This window comes from Miscanthus floridulus, chromosome 10 (assembly GCF_019320115.1).
Source record: "Miscanthus floridulus cultivar M001 chromosome 10, ASM1932011v1, whole genome shotgun sequence".
In the NCBI taxonomy this organism is placed as follows: domain Eukaryota; kingdom Viridiplantae; phylum Streptophyta; class Magnoliopsida; order Poales; family Poaceae; genus Miscanthus; species Miscanthus floridulus.
In genome coordinates, this window is record NC_089589.1 from 142,017,723 (window position 1) to 142,037,219 (window position 19,497).

The following is a 19,497-nucleotide window of genomic DNA, read 5'->3' on the forward strand; positions in this document are numbered from 1 at the left end:
CACTAGAAAACAAATCAGATCTCTGTACTCTGAGTTATGTATACACGTGGGGCCAATTCCGAGTCGAATTTGGAGTGCACTACCTCCTTCGTCATTGTTTATGCATATATAGATGATGTATTTGTAAGTATATGGAGTATATTCGAATTCGAACACGTATTCGTCCTTATGTCGTCTTGCATCGATTGTCGCTTGATGATGTATTTACAGTAATAATAATAAGTATATATATACAGGTTCCGGTGACACACATCGCTATCGAATCGTGCGCCTCCCGGTTGGAATCGCTTGCCGTCAAAGCTCGTCGGCCGCCCTGCGATAGACTATCAACGATTCAAGGAGGACCGTAGCGGCCAGCCGCCGCCGTCCATCATCACTGGATCGACAAAAAATCTAACCCACGGTAAGTTCCATTATCAACCAGCTAGTGTGCCTGCTTTTAATTTGTTTGCTTCTTCCTTAACCAAATTCGCTTTGTTTGTTTCTTCCCTCTTGTTCCTAGTGTATCCTAACTTAATTCGCTTCTTTAGGTTTGAAAACGTGTATTAGCAAAGAATTAACCTTGGTCGTGACGAGTGCCACATTAACCCCTCTGCTTAGCCGGTGCTAGGGCTTTAAGGTCTACATATATTAATATAAATAAATAAACTCATATGTAATCTAAGTAATGACAGATCTAATTTCTGAGAGAGCTGATATTATACTATATGTCTCTTATTATTGGGAAACCTTTTTTGGTTGATCATGCATCTCTGCGTGTCCGATCCTTTCGTTAGGCAACACACTAAGCATTTGTTCGGTTAGTCTTAAATCTGAATGGATTAGAGCAGATTGAGGGAGATTTTAATTTGTAAGAGGGAATTAAACTCCTCTCAAGTCTCAACCCCTTTGAATTGGAGACTAGCTAGTCCTAAGGGTATGATATGGGCTAATAATAAGCTGGCTAAAATTAGCTGAATATGTTTATTTCCTCAATTAATGGACTAATGGCTAGAACATGTGTGATAAAAAAATAGCCTTGCTATCAGAGCAACTTCAGAAGACTATGAATAGAGATTTTGGTAAAACAATACCTTTCAACGACCTTTTTAATTGGATCGCTCTATCTTCTATTCAGCTAAAGATGGAGAGCGATAATGACTTGGCGTGCGCAAAAGAGACAAAAAAAAAGCTATTAGAGGCTACAAAGATATAGAAAACAATTTTTACTCTAATGACTATCAAATGATGATTTAAAAAATAAGTTTTAGAAAGACTCTTTAAGATGCTCTCAGCCTACACCTATGTAGGTAACGCCCTGGTTAGCCTCTCAAGAATCTTGAAGATGCTCTCAGCTACACCTATTTAGCTAACACCCTAGTTAGCCTATCTCTTTAAGTGCATTTGAACATGCCCAAATGCTGGTGCTCTTAGGCCTGTTTGGTTTAGAGTTGGGGCGTTGGGCAGAGCTGCTTGGCACAGGCAACACTCCCAGGCGTTGGATCTTGGACGCCTGGGTTTGAGTTGCCTGGCCAGGCTCTCATCCAAACAGCCCGTCATGCCTTAGGCTCCTTCCATATGCTCACCTACATGGTTCTCTTTCACAAGGGACCAAGAAATATGCCTAAGGCATCCGTCTCACCCATAACTTCAATTTGGAGCGCCCTAGATTCATTGATGTGCCTAGGCGAGTCTCCCAACTCAGCATCTTCTTCTAAAGACATAAGCTATTTGGTTGAAACAATTATGAAACCTACCCCTTGCCTTGAAACAGCTATAAAATGTTTGTCAGTTTCCACCTATCTGTAAAAGGTGAAAAGTTGAAAGGCAAAAGTACAGAAGTTATGCTATGCGAAAGAATTCGCTTCGAAAAAGAGCTTTATGTTTCACCTATTTAGTTGGTGTTCTCTACTTTGACTGTGAGGGACACGAGCGACCCACACACGCTAGTACACCACCGTCCAAAGCCCAAACCCGCCGCCTGCAGCTCGACCGCCATGGCCGACGGTGCCGATCCCCACCGCGCAACCGGCGCTCCACCGCGCAGAGGGGCTCCTCTCCACGCAGGTGACGGTCGTACTGTGGCTCCGCTCACAGCAGAGGAAGGCATCGGTCTCCCGCGGCCGCGGTTCGGCCTCGGCAACCTCCAACCGATCACGGACCGCTTCGGGCCGCTCTGGGAGGACGTTGCCGCCGGTCCCGACCCAGCATCCCGTGCCGATGTCGTGCGCCGCCACCGCCTATCTGGGGCCGGGTCCCAGGCATCCTCCTCCGCGGCGCCGACGATGGACGGTGGTGCCAGGGACCCAGGCTCTCCTGCTCGCCGGCTACCTCCCAGAGGAATCGAACTCCAAACCCGTTGGGTAACCAACGAATCAGGACAGCACCTCATGGTCGGCATCCCTAGTCACCGGCGACAAAGTCTCCTGTCTCAGGCTTCTTCCTCAGCTGCGCCATCCTCCGAGTGAGTCCTGTCATCTTCTTCTGCTCTTCCTTTCCCATACGCAGTCCGACGAATATTATTCTCCATCTTTCTCCCTCAATCTACTGTGGATGGAATTGCTTGCAATATGACCTGGAATTGGCTCCACATAGTAGGAATTGCAAAGTGACCTGAGACACTAGATACAGACACTTAACGAAATCATTCTTTTTTACTCCAAATAAAAAGACATTCCCTTAAGCTTGTGTGCTTAATTCTACTCCCCACCTGATACACTACGGGAAACAGGGGCTTTGCCGAGTGTTTCCTACTTTGCCGAGTGCTAAATGTCGGGTACTCGGCAAAGATAGACTTTGCCGAGTGCCGCACTCGGCAAAGCCAAACACTCGGCATATCCATCTTTGCCGAGTGTCAAGCACTCGGCAAAGTATAGCACTCGGCAAAGCCTCCCTTTGCCGAGTGTCGGGCTCTCGGCAAAGCTAAACACTCGGCAAAGGCTAACCGAGGCGACGGCGGCCACCCACCGTTAGCCTTTGCCGAGTGGTCGCCGTCAGACACTCGGCAAAGCTGTTTTTTTTATTTTTTCTTTATTTTCTTTGCCGAGTGCCCTATTTCTGGCACTCGGCAAAGACCCGTTTGCCGAGTGCCAGGTATGGCACACGGCAAAGGAATTTTTTTTTTGCTGCCAGATTTTTTCTTTAGGGTTTCTACAGTTCTTTAAAGTACATGTTAAAATTTGGTTGAATTTTGTGACTTTTTACTATATTTTTAGAATTATTTTTGTTTTGTTGATTTATTTCGCAAAAAGCAAGTTTGAACTGCAGGTGCATCGAATAATGAAATCTAATCATTCAAAAAATGATTGTCATGCTAGTGAGTGTGTTTTGAGGCCGTATCCAGGAACTTGCGGGATATTTTTCACATCATGTTAACGAAACATGAGGACAAAGTTGCAGCCAAAGTGTTTTTAAATTGTATAAAATTCAAACGAATTCAGAAAATCACGAAACTTGTGGATGCATCGTTATATAGCATGTGGAGCCTATGGTAAAAATTTGGAAAAGTTTCGTGCACGTTGTCACGTACGGTGCTTAGATACCAGGACATCTCCACATGTGAAAAATATCCCGCAAGTTCCTGGATACGGCCTCAAAACAGACTCACTAGCATGACAATCATTTTTTGAATGATTAGATTTCATTATTCGATGCACCTGCAGTTCAAACTTGCTTTTTGCGAAATAAATCAACAAAAAAAATAATTCTAAAAATATAGTAAAAAGTCACAAAATTCAACCAAATTTTAACATGTACTTTAAAGCACTGTAGAAACGCTAAAGAAAAAATCTGGCAGCAAAAAAAAAATTTCCTTTGCCGAGTGCCAGAAACAGGGCACTCGGCAAAGAAAATAAAAAAAAAATAAAAAAACAGCTTTGCCGAGTGCCGGCCCGTGGCACTCGGCAAAGGACCTAACATCAAAATGGGCCCCGGCCGGCCCACCCCGGCCAAACCCTATCCCCAACCGCTCCCCGCCGCCTACGCACCGCCGCCCACGCCCGCGCCGCCGCCGCGCCCGAGCGCGCTGCCCCGGCGCCCCGCCCCGCGCTACCCCGCGCCCGCGCGGGCCCGCGCGCCCGTGCGTGCTGCCTGCGCAGCCCGCGCCGCCGCCGCGCCCGTGCGCACTACCCCGGCGCCCCGCCCAGCGCTACCCCGCTGCCGCCGTGCCCGCGCGCGCTGCCCCGACGCCGGCATCAAGCCCCGCCCCGACCCTCCCGACGCCGATTTGCGCCGCGCCGCGTCCGGCCCTGCTTTCCGCCGCCGCTACCGGCAAAGAGCGCCGCACTCGGCCCTGCCGGCAGCTGCCCCACCGCTCCCCGCCCCGCCACGCCCCACCGAACGACCGGTGCAGAAGGAGGAGGCCGGAAGGAGAGGAAAGAGGAGGTTGCCTTCCCATTCCGTTCCCGGCGCCATCTTCCCCGTGTTCCCGTCTCGTCGACGCCTTTGCCGCCAAGGTATAATGATGTGCCATTGTGATTGTCGGCCTTTGAGCCGTTGTGATTGTCGGTCTTTGAGCCGTTGTGATTGTCGGCCTTCGAGCCGTTGTGATTGTCGGCCTTCGAGCCGTTGTGATTGTCGGCCTTCGTGCCATTGTTTTTTGTAGGTTTTGGAAACCTCCCCGTGCAGGGGAGGTGCTGCCAAAATTTAGAATTGACCCAAATCTATTTGTTTTTCATGCAGGTGAAGGAACTGTATGAGCGGAGCCGGAGCACCTTGGCTACACCGATCATCTTCCTCGGCGTTGCGGGTCTGCCTGCACCGCGTCGCCTCGCCACTGCACCGACTCGCCACCGCCCCGCTAGCCTGACTCCACCGACACCCTAGGTATAACCCCTCTTTTGCATACCTTGGTCGTAGATCGCGTAACCAAGTTAGGCATTTCCCGTCCGAAAGAGATACGGTTGGTGGTATGCATATCTTTGCATATCTACGGCCGTATCTTTTTCAGATTGTCCATGTTATTTGGACAGCCCGCGGATGCGTAGATGAGTTTAGTTTCCATGGTCCGCTCCGATCCGAGACAGGGTTTCGGCATTACCGTCCCCGTTGTTCTTCGGGTACACACTCTCCCTGCTAGGACGTGTATCGGGAGAACAGCGGGGAGGTGCTGCCGAAATTATGTCTGGGATAGGAGCAGACCATGGTAACTAACCTCATCTACGCATCCATGGGTGGGATTAGGACCTATCCTCACCTATTAGACAGTATGAAAGTCGTGTAGATGTAGTTGATGGTTGCATTACTCGCTTGCATTTTAGAGGATGGATGACCGTCAGTGGATGTACACGGGCTGGAAAAATGGAGTACACAGATGAATGGTTTCGCAAGACCGAGGCTTTTTTGAACAAGGCATTTGGCAAGGCTTCGTCATCACATCTGCTAGAGCCGTGTCCCTGCTCCAAATGTGCAAACAGGAGAAGGATAAACAGGGTCGACATGGGTAAACATCTTGTGAAGAATGGATATATGCCGGGCTACACCCGGTGGATCTACCATGGTGAAGCCCATCGTACGAGAGAGGAGGTTGTGAGACCACGTGTCGAAGCTTTTGATGATGATGCCGGTGTACCAGACTTGTTAGATGATGTTCACCAAGCACTCGGCGTTGACGAACGCGAGAAGGAGGAGATGGAGGCAGCCACAAAGGCTTTCTACGAGATGATGAACTCTGCTCAGAAGCCCCTTTACGATCGGTCCTCGGTGTCTGAACTTGACGCCATTGGACGCTTGATGGCGTTGAAGTTTGAGTTAAACATCAGTCGAGACGGCTTCGATAAGATGTTGATCATGATTGGCACCCTGCTTCTGGAGGGCCACATTCTGCCAAAGAGCATGTACGATTCACAGAAGCTCCTTCGGGCACTTAAGATGCCGTATGAGCAGATACATGCTTGTCCGAAGGGGTGCGTCCTATTCTAGAAAGAACATGTGGACGCAAAGTACTGTCTAAAGTGTGAATCGTCTAGGTACCTAGAGACAGACTCTGGTGATGGTCAGAAGAGTCAGACGACAGTCCCAGTGAAGATCGTACGGCGTCTTCCGTTCCTATCGAGGATCCAACGGCTATTCATGAACGAGGAATCCGCGAAACAGATGACATGGCACAAAAATGGAAAACGGTACAGTCCGGAGAAGATGGTGCATCCAGCCGATGGTGAAGCATGGAAACACTTCGATGACATATATCGTGAAAAAGCAGGAGAGGCTCGTAATGTACGTGTTGCATTGGCAACAGACGGGTTCAATCCTTATGGAATGATGGCTGCCCCATACACATGTTGGCCCATGTTTGTTATCCCCCTCAATCTCCCCCCCGGTGTCTCCTTTGAACGACATAACATATTCTTGTCGTTGATAATTCCTGGACACCCGGGGAGTAATATGGGTGTGTTCATGGAGCCGGTGATTGATGAATTGATCCATGCTTGGGAGATAGGGGTATGGACATACGACAGAGCTACAAAGACAAGCTTCAAAATGCACGTTTGGTACCAGTACTCCATGCATGACTTCCTGGCGTATGGGTTATTCAGCGGTTGGTGTGTTCACGGGAAGTTCCCATGCCCAGTATGCAAGGAAGCTTTGAGGTTCATCTGGTTACGGAAGGGTGGCAAGTATTCGTCGTTCGACGCACATCGGCAATTCCTCCCTTCTGAGCATCCATTCAGACAAGACATCAAGAACTTTACGAAAGGTGTCGTAGTGATAGACCCTCCACCGCGGATGATGACTAGTGCCGAGGTTCATTCGCAGATAGATGCTCTCGTGTCCGCTCCAGATGGTGGGTTTGTGGGATATGGTGAGCAACATATGTGGACACATAAGTCAGGCTTGACGAGGCTCCCCTATTTCGATGACCTTCTTCTGCCACATAACATCGATGTAATGCATACCGAGAAGAATGTCGCCGAGGCACTTTGGGGAACACTCATGGACACTGAAAAGTCTAAGGACAACACTAAGGCTAGAGTGGACCTGGCAACGTTATGTGATAGACCAAAGCAAGAGATGCAGCCTCCTAGAGGCAACAAGACATGGAGGCGGCCTAAGGTCGATTTTGTCTTGACCAGGGATCAGAGGAGGGAAGTACTTCAATGGATCCAAACGCTAATGTTCCCTGATGGGTATGCAGCGAATCTGAGGAGGGGAGTCAACTTAGGCACTCTGTGAGTCAACGGGATGAAGAGTCATGACTTCCACATCTGGATTGAGCGACTTCTTCCAGCGATGGTTCGAGGCTATGTCCCTGATCATATATGGCAAGTGCTTGCAGAGTTGAGCTATTTCTTTCGCCAGCTTTGTGCAAAGGAGCTTGACCGGTCCGTCGTTCGTGACTTGGAAAAAGCGGCACCTGTGTTGGTCTGTAAGTTGGAGAAGATCTTTCCACCCGGCTTCTTCTTGCCGATGCAGCATTTGATTGTGCACCTCCCCTATGAGGCACGTATGGGGGGCCCGTGCAGGTCCGGTGGTGCTATCCAATCGAGAGATGTCTGAAGACTGTTCGAACAAAATGTAGAAATAAGGCCAAAATTGAGGCTTCCATTGCAGAGGAAACCGTTAGGGAGGAGGTGGGAACCTTCACACAGAAATACTACAAATCGAACCTCCTTCCTAGCGTGCATAATCCACCCCCTCGTTACAATGCTGGCGAAAATGAATCAAAGCTCAGCCTTTTCCAAGGGCAGCTCGGAAGCGCAAGTGCATCGACCACTAAGCAATTGAAAAATGAAGAGTGGCGCAATATCATGTTGTATGTGTTGACCAACCTTGTCGAGGTGCAGCCGTTCATTGGGTAAGTTCTCAACCCCCTTGTTTCGATACGCCGTCACACTATTTCGCATCCAAACCCCTTATTTCTCTTTGGTACAGGGAATTCACTCGTCAAACCTGGCAAGGACGAAGGGATCCAACCCCGCAGGAAACTGATACCCTTCTTTCAAAGGGTGTGGGACCAGGGAGGCCCGATTTTATTTCTTGGTTCAAACGGAAGGCCCAAACTGATGTTACTATAAGTGACGAGTTAAGATAGGTTGCAAACGGCTGTGCCATTAGGGTCAAGTCATTTAATGGCTACGACGTGAATGGATATCGCTTTCAAACAACATGCTACGAGCAGAGTCGGCCCAATCGAAACACCACAAATAGCGGAGTTTTAACACCAGGCACTGATGAGGTCCAATATTATGGAAGAATTGAGGAAATCTATGAACTTTAATTTCATGGTTCCAAAGCTCTTAATCCTGTCATATTCAAATGCCACTGGTTTGATCCTGGAGCAACGAGACGGACCCCTAATCTTGGGCTAGTGGAGATTCAACCAGATTCCGTCTACCCAGGAAAAGATGTCTATATTGTGGCTCAACAGGCCTACCAGGTGTATTATATGCCATACGCGTGCCAAGACGAAGAGCTTAAGGGTTGGGCTATTGTGCACAAGGTACCACCACATGGTAAACTACCTGCCCCAAACGATGAAGATTACAACTTCAATCCAAGCACATATGAGGAAGAGTTATTTCAAGAAGAGGGGCTACAAGGAAGCTTTGTGATAGACTTAACCGAAGCGATAGAAATGGAAGTAGACAATGAAAGGGTTGATGATGAGGATGCTGGAGATGAGGTCCAAAATGTGGATGACCTACAAATGCTTGAGCGATTACGTTTAGGCAATGACAATGAAGACAACATTCCTCCTTCAATTAGTGTTGATGATTTGGACATTGTTGATAGCGATGATGAGACCTATGATCCAGCTAATCCAAATAATGACGATTATTTCTAATAAATGTAATACTAAAGTTGATTATCATTTTGCATCTATTTCTAATTAAGTGTTTTTTAAGCATGAATATTATTTCTAATACATGTAATACTTTTCTTTTTTTTCAGGTGATTCAACAAAGATGGCGGGTGGGCGTCACAGGCCCGTCAGGTCGCTTTACCAAGCGGGGGAGGAGGCCGAGGGGTCGAACGTGAGGAGGAGGAGGAACCCGAGGAGCAGGAGGCCCCCGGCATGTCTCTAGGTGTCGGAGGAGGCGGAGCCGGTGACGCCCGTGGAGAGGGCGCACGAGGAGGAGGAGCAGCAGGAGGAGGAGGTTTCGCAGACGCCCCCCGAGGGCGACGAGGAGGAGGCGCCCTTCGACGAGCAGGAGGCGTTGGCGGGAGGCACGGGTTCCTCTTCCTCTGCTTCGAGGGTGTACCTGCGAGGTCCCGCGAGCCTCCCTGCTTTTCCGCTTCCTCACCGCCGCCCAGTGATTCGCCCTGAAGGGCAAAAGTAAGTAAACTTGACATTTTATTTGCCCCTACTTCATATGATAAGTTCAAACAAAGATGAACTGCTAATTTTTCTTAATCACATGTGCAGGAACTGGGTGGTTGTGTCCGGTGTTGGTGCACGCACCCCCAATGGCATTCTGGGTCTTCTGTGCAGGCAACACTACCCTGGCGTCATCACGTACAATAACAACACGTTGGTGGCCTGTTTGTTTAACCACTACGCCATCGCCGCTGATACGGAGCCGTACCCCAACAAGGCAGCACGGGTCATTGGGGAGTTCTGGGTAAGTCTCCTCGCATAGCATTGCTTCTTTCATTGAACTTTTTCTTTAAAAAATATCCATACAAATATTGTGTTTGTCCGCAGGCTTATTTCAAATGCGAGGAGGGATTTGAGGGCAGGAAGGATCAGGTGGCGACCAAAGCCTGCAAAAAGCTCGTCGTCGACATGATTCACGAGGCCAAGATCTAGGCCGTTGTCACCTACTACGGGTCAAAACTTGGACAGAGGGTCAAAAAGGCTGACGCCAGAACCATGGACCTGACCCGGGAGCAGTACATTGAGGTACATGAGAACATCCAGATTGATTCGTTTTGAGAATAAGTAGGTTTAATTCGATCATCTTATATGTCAATTACTGGATGACATGCAGATGATTCCCTGGTGGTGCGGATCATATCCCGAGGCGTGGGAGAAGATCGTGGACAACTGGTTTACAGAGGGGTATGCCTCGACGCACAACGCTGCAAGAGAACGGCGTTTGGAGATGCAAGGACTAGCACACCATCAAGGCAGCCGCAACCTCGCCGGATACAGAGATGCATGGGTACACGAATTCATTTATCTATTCTGATGCTCAATTATGACTGATTTCTAATCTTCTTGATGTCTTTCTCATAGAGGGCGGCACATCAAGGCCAGGAGTGCTCGGACTTCCAGGCATGGTGCATGTCCCACAAGGGAAAGACGACGTCCGACGTCTCCTTTAGCCTGGAGGACGGGCCCCAGGAGTACACGAACCCGAGCGTCCACACCCGCATCAGCGAGTACACGTCGGCGGCAAGGTCAGTCCATGGGCCAGACTTCGACCCGTGCACGCAGGAGATTGATACGGAGCTCGTCATGAGGTTGGGAGGAGGGAAGAAGCACGGTCGCATGTGGATTGCTGATGGCACAATCGACTCCACCGCTGTCCCCGACCTCTCCACGATCCGAGCCCGGAGCACGAGCGAGAGCCCGGCCATACGCACACGGCCGACCGTTGCACAGCAGCAGGTCGACGTCCTTGAGGTAATTTCAGTTTGACTCGTCGTATATTGACTTTTACACACCGTAATTAGCTATGCATTACTGAAACATTGGAGTGAAATGTTGTAGGCCCGGCTCGAAGAAGAAGCTCGGCAGCGTCAAGAGCTGCAGGCGCAGCTGATGTCCCTGCGTCAGACCTATGAGAGTAGGTTGACGGGCATCACAGAGACCTATGAGAATCGGTTGTTGAGCATCACGGGCTTTCTTCAAAGCCTTGGGCAACATACGGGTCTTGCTGTGCCACCTGAGCTGCTCGCTCCACCACCTCCACCTGCAGCCTCACCCAGGGATGGACTTACACCTGTGAGTATGAAAGTTAATTGCAGTCTCTTACATGCAACTAATTTCTAATTGGCTAGCCAAGTACATGTCTAACACATAGAATATATACTCCTTTGTGCAGCCTCAGTCGGCGGGTTCCAATAATCCGCCTAATTGTCAAGATCCGTATCAGTCACCGCCCGATCAAAGGCGTATTTGGTAATGAGTTTGAACTTGTCCATGTTCATGGAATTGTGGTAATAAACTGGATGTTAGATGATGAACAACTTTTGAACTTGTGAATTTCGATGTGATATATTCAGACACTTATGTTTGTGACTTCTAAATGGTGTTTGTGATATGTAAGTGATGAATGTGTGATAATGGGATGGATGTGTGATGAATGTCATGGATTTGAAGAATGTGATGAATATCTGTGAAATTTTCTGTTTGAATGTGTGATGGAAGTGTTGGAATGTAAAAACAAGAAAAAAATAGGCAATTATAGACGCTTTGCCGAGTGTCACACTCGGCAAAGTCCTCTTTGCCGAGTGCAACGCCCACTGCACTCGGCAAAGCTGGCAAAAACTGCATGAAAACACCAGATTTCCCAGCTTTGCCGAGTGTAATGGCAAAGACACTCGGCAAAGCTGGGCTCTTTGCCGAGTGTCAGGCCACGGCACTCGGCAAAGGGGAAGGCTTTGCCGAGTGTCAGGCCACGACACTCGGCAAATAGACTTTTTAAAAAAATAAATTTTTTTTTGCCGAGAGGCGACACTCGGCAAACAATTTTGGGAAAAAAATTATATAAATTCTTTGCCGAGTGTCGTACATGAGACACTCGGCAAAGCAACCGTCACCGTTAACGGCTACTTTTCTTTGCCGAGTGTCCGGTCGACACTCGGCAAAGGCTTTGCTGAGTGCCCGACAAATGACACTCGGCAAAGAAGGCTTTGCCGACTTTTTTTTCTCCGAGTGGCCTTTGCCGAGTGCAGCGCTCGGCAAAGCCTTTGCCGAGTGTTTTTAGGCCTTTGCCCTGTTTCCCATAGTGATAGATGTTGCTGAAAAATATTATGCCTGTTTTTTTTTTGCTTCCTGGTGAAAAGATCGATTTTTCTTGTTGATGAACGGCACGGATTGTGGATAGTATTGCCCTTCCCATGTGGTCGATTTCTCCTGAAAGCTCTCTAAAATTGGCCAGAAAACTAGCCCCCCTGACTGCTAGAAACAGCTGCTCTCATCTGCTTAGAAACTACCATTGCGCACATACTGTGCATCTTGCTTTGTACAACTATTTTTTTTTTTTGCTCGAACACGCAAGAGAGCTGCGTATCTTTGTATTAAGAAGAGAAGGGGGCAAGAGCCCTTACAACACACACCCACACTCCTAAGCTCTTAGACTTGTACAACTAAAATTGCTGAGAAGTGTTGGCATCTTTTTGGTGCTTGGCTGCAAAACCTTTTGTCGTTGCCCCCCCCTCAAAATTAATGCTTTATTTTTTTATTGGGTAGAATTTAATGAACAATACTTTCTTGCATTCCATGAACATCGAACAACATAGTAGATTGCTGTTACAAACCTAACCAAGTTTGTTGATTCCAACATTCATAGTCATCCTGGACCTGAAGGTAGAATACGTGTTCGACAAAGTGTTCTCTATTCGAACCGCCCAAGGCATTCTCGACCAAGAAGACTGGCAAGGTAAGTTGCTGTTTTTTTACCTTTATTATATGCTTAATACCTGGCTTGTGTTTGTTTCCATAGAAAATTTATACTTTTTTTTCTCTCTGTTCTTTGCATTTATGATCTTTCCTATAATATGTTTTTAATCAGGGCTGAGGCTAGCGCGGTGAGAAGCAGCGAGCTTCATAGTCCGGTTATGGATTTGCCAACATTTGAAGCGCTGTCTTTGAGCGACCCTTCACTTTCCACCCCAGAAACAGCTGAAATGACTAATGTTGATTATGCACCTCGCTCTGAGTGAGTTCTTTTCTTATGTTCCACTTTTTAAATTCAGTTGCCCTCGGCCATATGCAATTTGATGGGACCCACACCATTCACCATCTAAATCTACTAAGGAAAAGTGCCGAATTTCTTGTGGTAGCACTTTAAGTCGGTGCCATATGGTACAAATTGTAAAGTGAGAAGAGACGGCACACACAGATCCATATATTCATTACTTTTTTTGCTAAAAGTTATCGCTCTAACCTCTGAACTGTAAAACTGATCGTGTGCTTAGTTCCCGTTCCCAGGTTATTGTGCTGGAAAATACTCTGCTATTTTTTGCTCCCATAGACCTTGGCTTTTTCGTTGACAAGCCATGTGAATAATGCAAGAAGTAGCTGTATGGTTGCGCCATTTATCTGTTATGAGAATCATTTCAACTAGTAGAGAAACGATCTTTGATCCATCTTGAAATTTGGCTTTAGTCCTGGTATATTTCGCGCCCGGGACTAGAGAGACCTTTAGTCCCGGTTTGTAGGTCTAACCGGGACTAAAGGTCATGCCCAACGGCTACTGCGGCAGACTTTTGCTGCAGGGGACCTTTAGTCCCAGTTGGAGCTACCAACCAGGACTAAATGTTAACTTTTACTCCCGATTGGTCCCTCCAACCGGGAGTAAAAGTCTACTCCCGGCTGGAGGCTACGTCCGGGATTAGAATGGGACCTTTAGTCCCGGTTGCTGTCTCCAACCGGGACTAAAGCTTGAAACTGTAACAGGCAGTCTTTTGAGCTGACACTGACAGGGTGCTGTCCCCTGCTTGCATTTGTTGTCGTGCTTTACTTGTACTAGGAAGTAGCGTACTTGTGTGCTTGGCCGGGAGTACTTGTGTGCTTGGCCGGGAGTAAAGCTTGTGTGCTTGGCCGGGAGTAAAGCTTCAGAGAGTCTTTTGAGCTTCAGAGAAACTTCAGAGATACCTACATACAAATATACATTATCTGTGGATTTGAATGATTAGAAAGGCACTTTTAGTCCCCAACCGGGACTAAAGCTTGTGTAACAGGCAGTCTTTTGAGTTGACACCGATGCAACTGAACACGACCAAATCAATTAGTCCCGGCTGGTATTATCAGCCGGGACTAAAGGTTTTTTAGTCCCGGGCGTTTACAGGAGCCTCGATGGGCCGGCTCGACCTGAAGCCCACACATAGGAGCGGCCCAGTACGCAATATGCTGGAATTGCTGGCCAGTCCCACCTATTAGCACCACCTCGCTTGCTCAGAAGAGTGAAAGCTAACTTAAAAGCTCAGCTCTGGAGCCATGTAGCACGACTTTACTTGAAACGGATCTGGTCTATAGGACTTTCCTTGATACTTTAGTTTGTACAAAATGTTACGTATATTCTAGCAGCGTAGAATGCGTATTCGAAAGCCAAAACGAATCATCAAATGAAAATAGAAACAAAAAAAAAAGAAAATAGAAAGTCCCGGTAGCAGCGTAGAATGCGAACGAATCATCAAAAGAAAATAGAAAAGAAAAAGAAAATAGAAACCCGGTAACAGCATAGAACGGTAGCAGCGTAGAATGCGAACGAATCATCAAAAGAAAATAGAAACAAAAAAAACCTTTAGTCCCGGTTGGTAATACCAACCGTGACTAAAGGCCGGCCCACGTGGCTAGGCCGGGACGCCTCTTTAGCCCCGGTTGGTCTTACCAACCGGGACTAAAGGTGGATCTTTAGTCCTGGGCGAGAAACCGGGACTAAAGGAGGGGTCCTTTAGTCCCGGATTCTTGCTCCCGGTTGGGAAACCGGGACTGAAGGGGTTTCCCAACCGGGAGTAAAGCCCGTTTCTGTACTAGTGAAACTATCCAATTAAATTAGCAAACTGCCTCGGACCCCAAAAAGCAAGCATGTATTGTGCTACCAGTGGTTTGTACAACCAAAAATTGCGTATCATAGCAAAATTTTGGACTGCTATTTGTTTCTTGCTCCCCAAAAGATTCCCTTTTTATATTGGTGGGATATGGTGGATATTGCTTGCCTGTTTAAAAAATGTGTTTTTGTTCAACAGAACCATTTCAGTCTTCCTAGTTATATTTTTTTACTGCTTTATTTGTCAGCAGTAAACCATTAAACACATTATGGTCAAGAGGTCATCATTTGCTCTGTGAACCAATCCAACTTGCATGCTAGGACAACCACCATGTGTATCTATCCAGAGAACAAAGAATGATCAAGAAATGAACAATCTTGTCCTATACGTATCAGTTACAAGCTAGGCTGACTTTTCATACCCTTCTAGCATTTCACAATTAAATCACAGCTACAGAAAACAAAAAGTTCTTTGTAGGGACGTAAATGTAGCCGAGGCTCTTTGAGGGATCCATGTACTTTTGATGTTTACTAGCTTCAAGGGATAGGAAATTGCATAGAACTGCTGTCCAGTGAGCATTTTTCGACCCTAGCTGTATAGAAGTATTGTGTAATCTGAAGTCATAAGGGCTTCTCTGTTTTTTTTTCTTGAACTGCGCAAGAAAACTGCGTGTCATTTCATTAAGTATAGAAAAATGAAAAAAACCAAAGGAGAAGCAAAACCAACTCCCAAAGAATAACAGGACCACTCGCAGCAAAGAAAAAAAAACACGACAAAAAACCCATCGCAGCATAAGCAGCTGGTGGCAGAGACGTACAAAGGAGCTGCTGTAATGCCTTAGCACCAGCCCAACACCAGGGCTTCTCTGTTTTATTTGTTATCCTTGCGATTTTGGAATGTTTGGCCTGGAAACTTTTTGCTGCCCCTCAAATTCATTATCTTTTCACATGTATAAAAGATTCCAATAAATATAGTTCGTTTCCTTTCTTGGCAATGGAACAAGATTGTAGATTGCTATACTAGTCAATGTACTTACATGTGCTGATTCAAAATTTGTAGTCATCCTGTAGCTCAAGGGGCTGGAACTGGAACCCGTGTTGGGCAGAGTGTTCTCTATTCAGACCAGCCCAGACAGCCTTGCTGTTTACCTTTATATATAGATACATGTTTATTGTCTGACTTGTGTAGCAAATTCATAATACCTTCTTCTGGATATTCTTTCTAATGATTATTCTTCCTTTGTAAATGTTATTTTATCAGGCAAGAGGAGCATACCTGTGTGGTGAACAGCAGTGAGGTTGATTAGGGAAGTTATGGAAGAGGCACTGTCATTAAGTGATCCCCAACTTCTGCCCCCTCAAACAGAAACAGATGAAGAGTCTACTGATGATGACTGTGCATCGTAAGTATATTTTGCTCTTTGTTTATCTACGCTGAAATTTAATGTTTTCTATCTCTACATAATGGCAAGAATCCTCAAAAACAAAAGTTAACTGTAGATATATGAGTTTAATAACGTAAAAAAGATAACAAGAAGTAAATTATGTGACAACAAATTACACTCTTTTGGTATGAAATTGTCTTGCTTTAATGCATTACAAAGAACGAACAAGGAGCACATACATTGGTAACTCTATCTAAGTGTCTTCTCGCCTGTGCAGGTTTCCTACTACTGGACAGACTGAGTTCTTTTTCAACCGACCAAAAGGTCTATCACTATCTATGGTGCTGTCTACGCCCCTTTTTATAACTGTACCAAACGTCAAGGAGGAAGGCCCCAAGCTATATTCAGATGTGGAGTATGTACATCATCACTATTTTCTATCGATACTGGCATTTTTGTGTTTTATATATAAGCCTGAAATACACCGGAAATAGTAAGAAGCCTTGTTGAGGCACTAAAATTATAGTACACACACAGACGGACCAAAACAACATAAGCAAGTAAACAACACAGTAGCATGTGAGTAGCTGTAGCACCACACGATGTTAATACACTATTAATTACTCTGTCAACAATGTAAGCTATGGACATGATGGTTTTTTGAAGTTGCTAATTCAGATATAAACCTGTAATATGCAAAAAATAGTTATTTTATTTTCCAAACACCTCTAGCACGTGCATGGTCAGGTGCATAGTGGAGTACTTATGAGGGTGAGTAAGCAGTATAAGTGACCATGACGGTGAAAACCTTTTGTGTTCATTTGTTGTATTCATGCTTTCATTTGTTATGTAGAAATGAATTCATTTGCTCAATATCACCAGTCAGCAAAAGTTCAGTTTGCATTCCAAGACCTTTCGTCTACAGCTGCGATTTGAAATTTGATATGTTGGATGCTTTTAATAATATTACCATGCTTTTCTTCAGCCCAAAGGATGTGCAGCGTATGGTTAAGGAATACTTAGATGCGCGCCCTTGTATGAACCTCCGCGCAACTTCTTATAACATTCTGGCTGTTGAGGATCCCACTCTTAATGCCCGTGCTGCTGAATTGGGTACAGAATCACAGCTACCCAATGTTATTACTGGACAGGCTTCTGTTGCAGCTGCTCACCCTCGGCATAGTATGGTACCAACTGAATCGAGGTAGAGGTTCTAATGTTTTGGTCTGCTTTTCCTTCTATTTTATTTCCATCACTATCTGCTGATATTTGGTATTGATTTGTTTGGGAGTACGCCTGCTTACTGTATTTTTCTTTGTTCTTGATGAAATGACAGAATGATTTCTTGTGTTGTGCCGTTGTTCAATAAAAAGAAATTCCCCTAGGTTTTATTGTTTTATTAAGTCATATATTGTTTTTTTCTATATATGTTCATCAGGAAATAAGCCTTCCTGTCATATGTAAAATGGAAATTTTAGACTTTAATAATTTCCATATGCTGCATTGTTGTGATTGCATAATAGTTTTTTAAATATATTTTTAGAGTAACACAAACCTTGTTCTCAAATAATTTCAGTGTCTTGCTACGTTTTTCTTGAAATAAAAATAAAGGTTGGCAAGTAGGCCCCATGATTTGAATTTGGTCTGGCATAGCTAAAGCAGTGCTAGTTATTATGGTCTAAGTTTGCTGGTAGGGAAGGATAAGGCTAGTGACCATGAAGGTGCTGGCACAACTAGTGCAGTGGTGGGAGGGAGAGAGGAGGCTGAGAGGTTAGAAAACTGAAGGGGCTTAGTCTTTCTTTTACTTTTGCTTAACAAACTTACTAATGACTTGGAAGGCAAGGATGTGACACCATCATCAGCCTCATAGTATATAGTGGAGTGGGAGAGTGGTGGTAGCTGCCCTATGTAATGTCGCCATCCTCGTAGGAGTAGGATGCTGTGGGACATCATAGGCTTGGGGCCTATGACTGTCCCTATATCAGACAATGAAATGCTGTGGTAGTAATAAGTTGTTCGGCTATTGCTACGCATTTGGTACTCTGGTAATATTTTGAGAGAATATTGATAGTATTCATGTATGGTGTCATTTACCCTAACTTTTGTATTTTACCCTCCTATAGTCATCCAGACTTAGCAAGAGTGAAGTTTCTAAACAATTGGTGCATGTCGTGCTTACAAACTTTTATTTGAGTCATACCTCTAGTGTAGCTTTATTAATTTTTATGTATGCAAAACTATCGATGTTTGGAATTGGTTTTATGATACTTTGATTCCCGCCATAGAGGAAGACGTTGGTCTCAAACTAGTTGTGGATTCAGGCATGAAGCTTCAGCGGAAGAAACTATTCCGACTGGAATAGCCTGGATGAAGGAGGAGGTGATGCTCTGTTTCAAGAAGCTCATTGACATAAATCGAGATCTTGCGGTACGCATAGTTTTATACAAATTAAAATTTCAACCTTTACAACTATTACAATATATCCCTATGTTCATTTTTTGTCAGGAGCTGGAGGACTACCGCCTTGATGAACTTCAGCACCAGTGTTTTAATGTGGAGAGCTATGACAAGGTGTACCATCATTATAACTTCACTGTGAGGATGAAGATGCCAGAAGCTGATTGGAAGGTGAAGCTGTATTTTGCTGAAGTGAAGGAGGTTTTTAGGAAAAAATATTATTTATGCTATCCATTGGATCCAAACGAAAATGGTAATAGCAACTGTATACAATATCATATATGAAATAGAGAATATGTGTGAATTTACTTACAGTTTTCTAATACATTTTGCTTGCCTTTTTTCGCCAGGTCAATGCTATGCATGCAAGAACCAAGGAGTGGAACATCTGAGACACCCTGCCATTGACCTATTTGAAATGGGCTCGCCTGATGCATCATGCAATTTATGGTACACTGATGATGAAAGTGACGAGGAAGCAAAAGCAACACGTTTTGAGTCTGACAGTTTGGATCTCGGCGTTTTGTTTGGTAGTTACGTGTGAACATGATGCTCCAGGTTTCGGTAGTAGGTAATTTGTTGTATCCGAGCTTGTGTACTGGCGGGATGTAGCGAAGCACTTAATTTGTGTGTGTGTGTGTGTGGATCTTTCACTATGACTGAGATAGTATTTCTTATATATCTGCTTATGTAGTTTCCTGTGTGCCAACCAAGTTACTTAGTTAGCTCACGAACTTGGTGACATTTCACATATTTTCACTACTAGAGAACAGACTTTAGAACGATGTTCCAATTTGGCATTAGCCTCGGCATTTTTTGCCCCCGGGACTAAAGGACCCTTTAGTCCCGGTTGGTAATACCAACCGGGACTAAAGGTCCCTACCCAACGGTCGTCCGCGGGGCAGGGATCTTTAGTCCCGGCTGGTATTACCAACCGGGACTAAAGCTTTTAGTCCCAGTTTGGGTGATGCTCCAGAAATAAAGATTAATCTTTAGTCCCGGTTTGGCCCCCTAAC

At 45.7% G+C, this 19,497-nt stretch overlaps 1 pseudogene; it reads left to right on the forward strand.

Moving 5' to 3' along the window:
* The first annotated feature begins 1,923 nt into the window (after nucleotides 1-1,923).
* On the forward strand, nucleotides 1,924-19,107 carry LOC136485916 (uncharacterized; annotated as a pseudogene).
* Nucleotides 19,108-19,497: the final 390 nt, after the last annotated feature.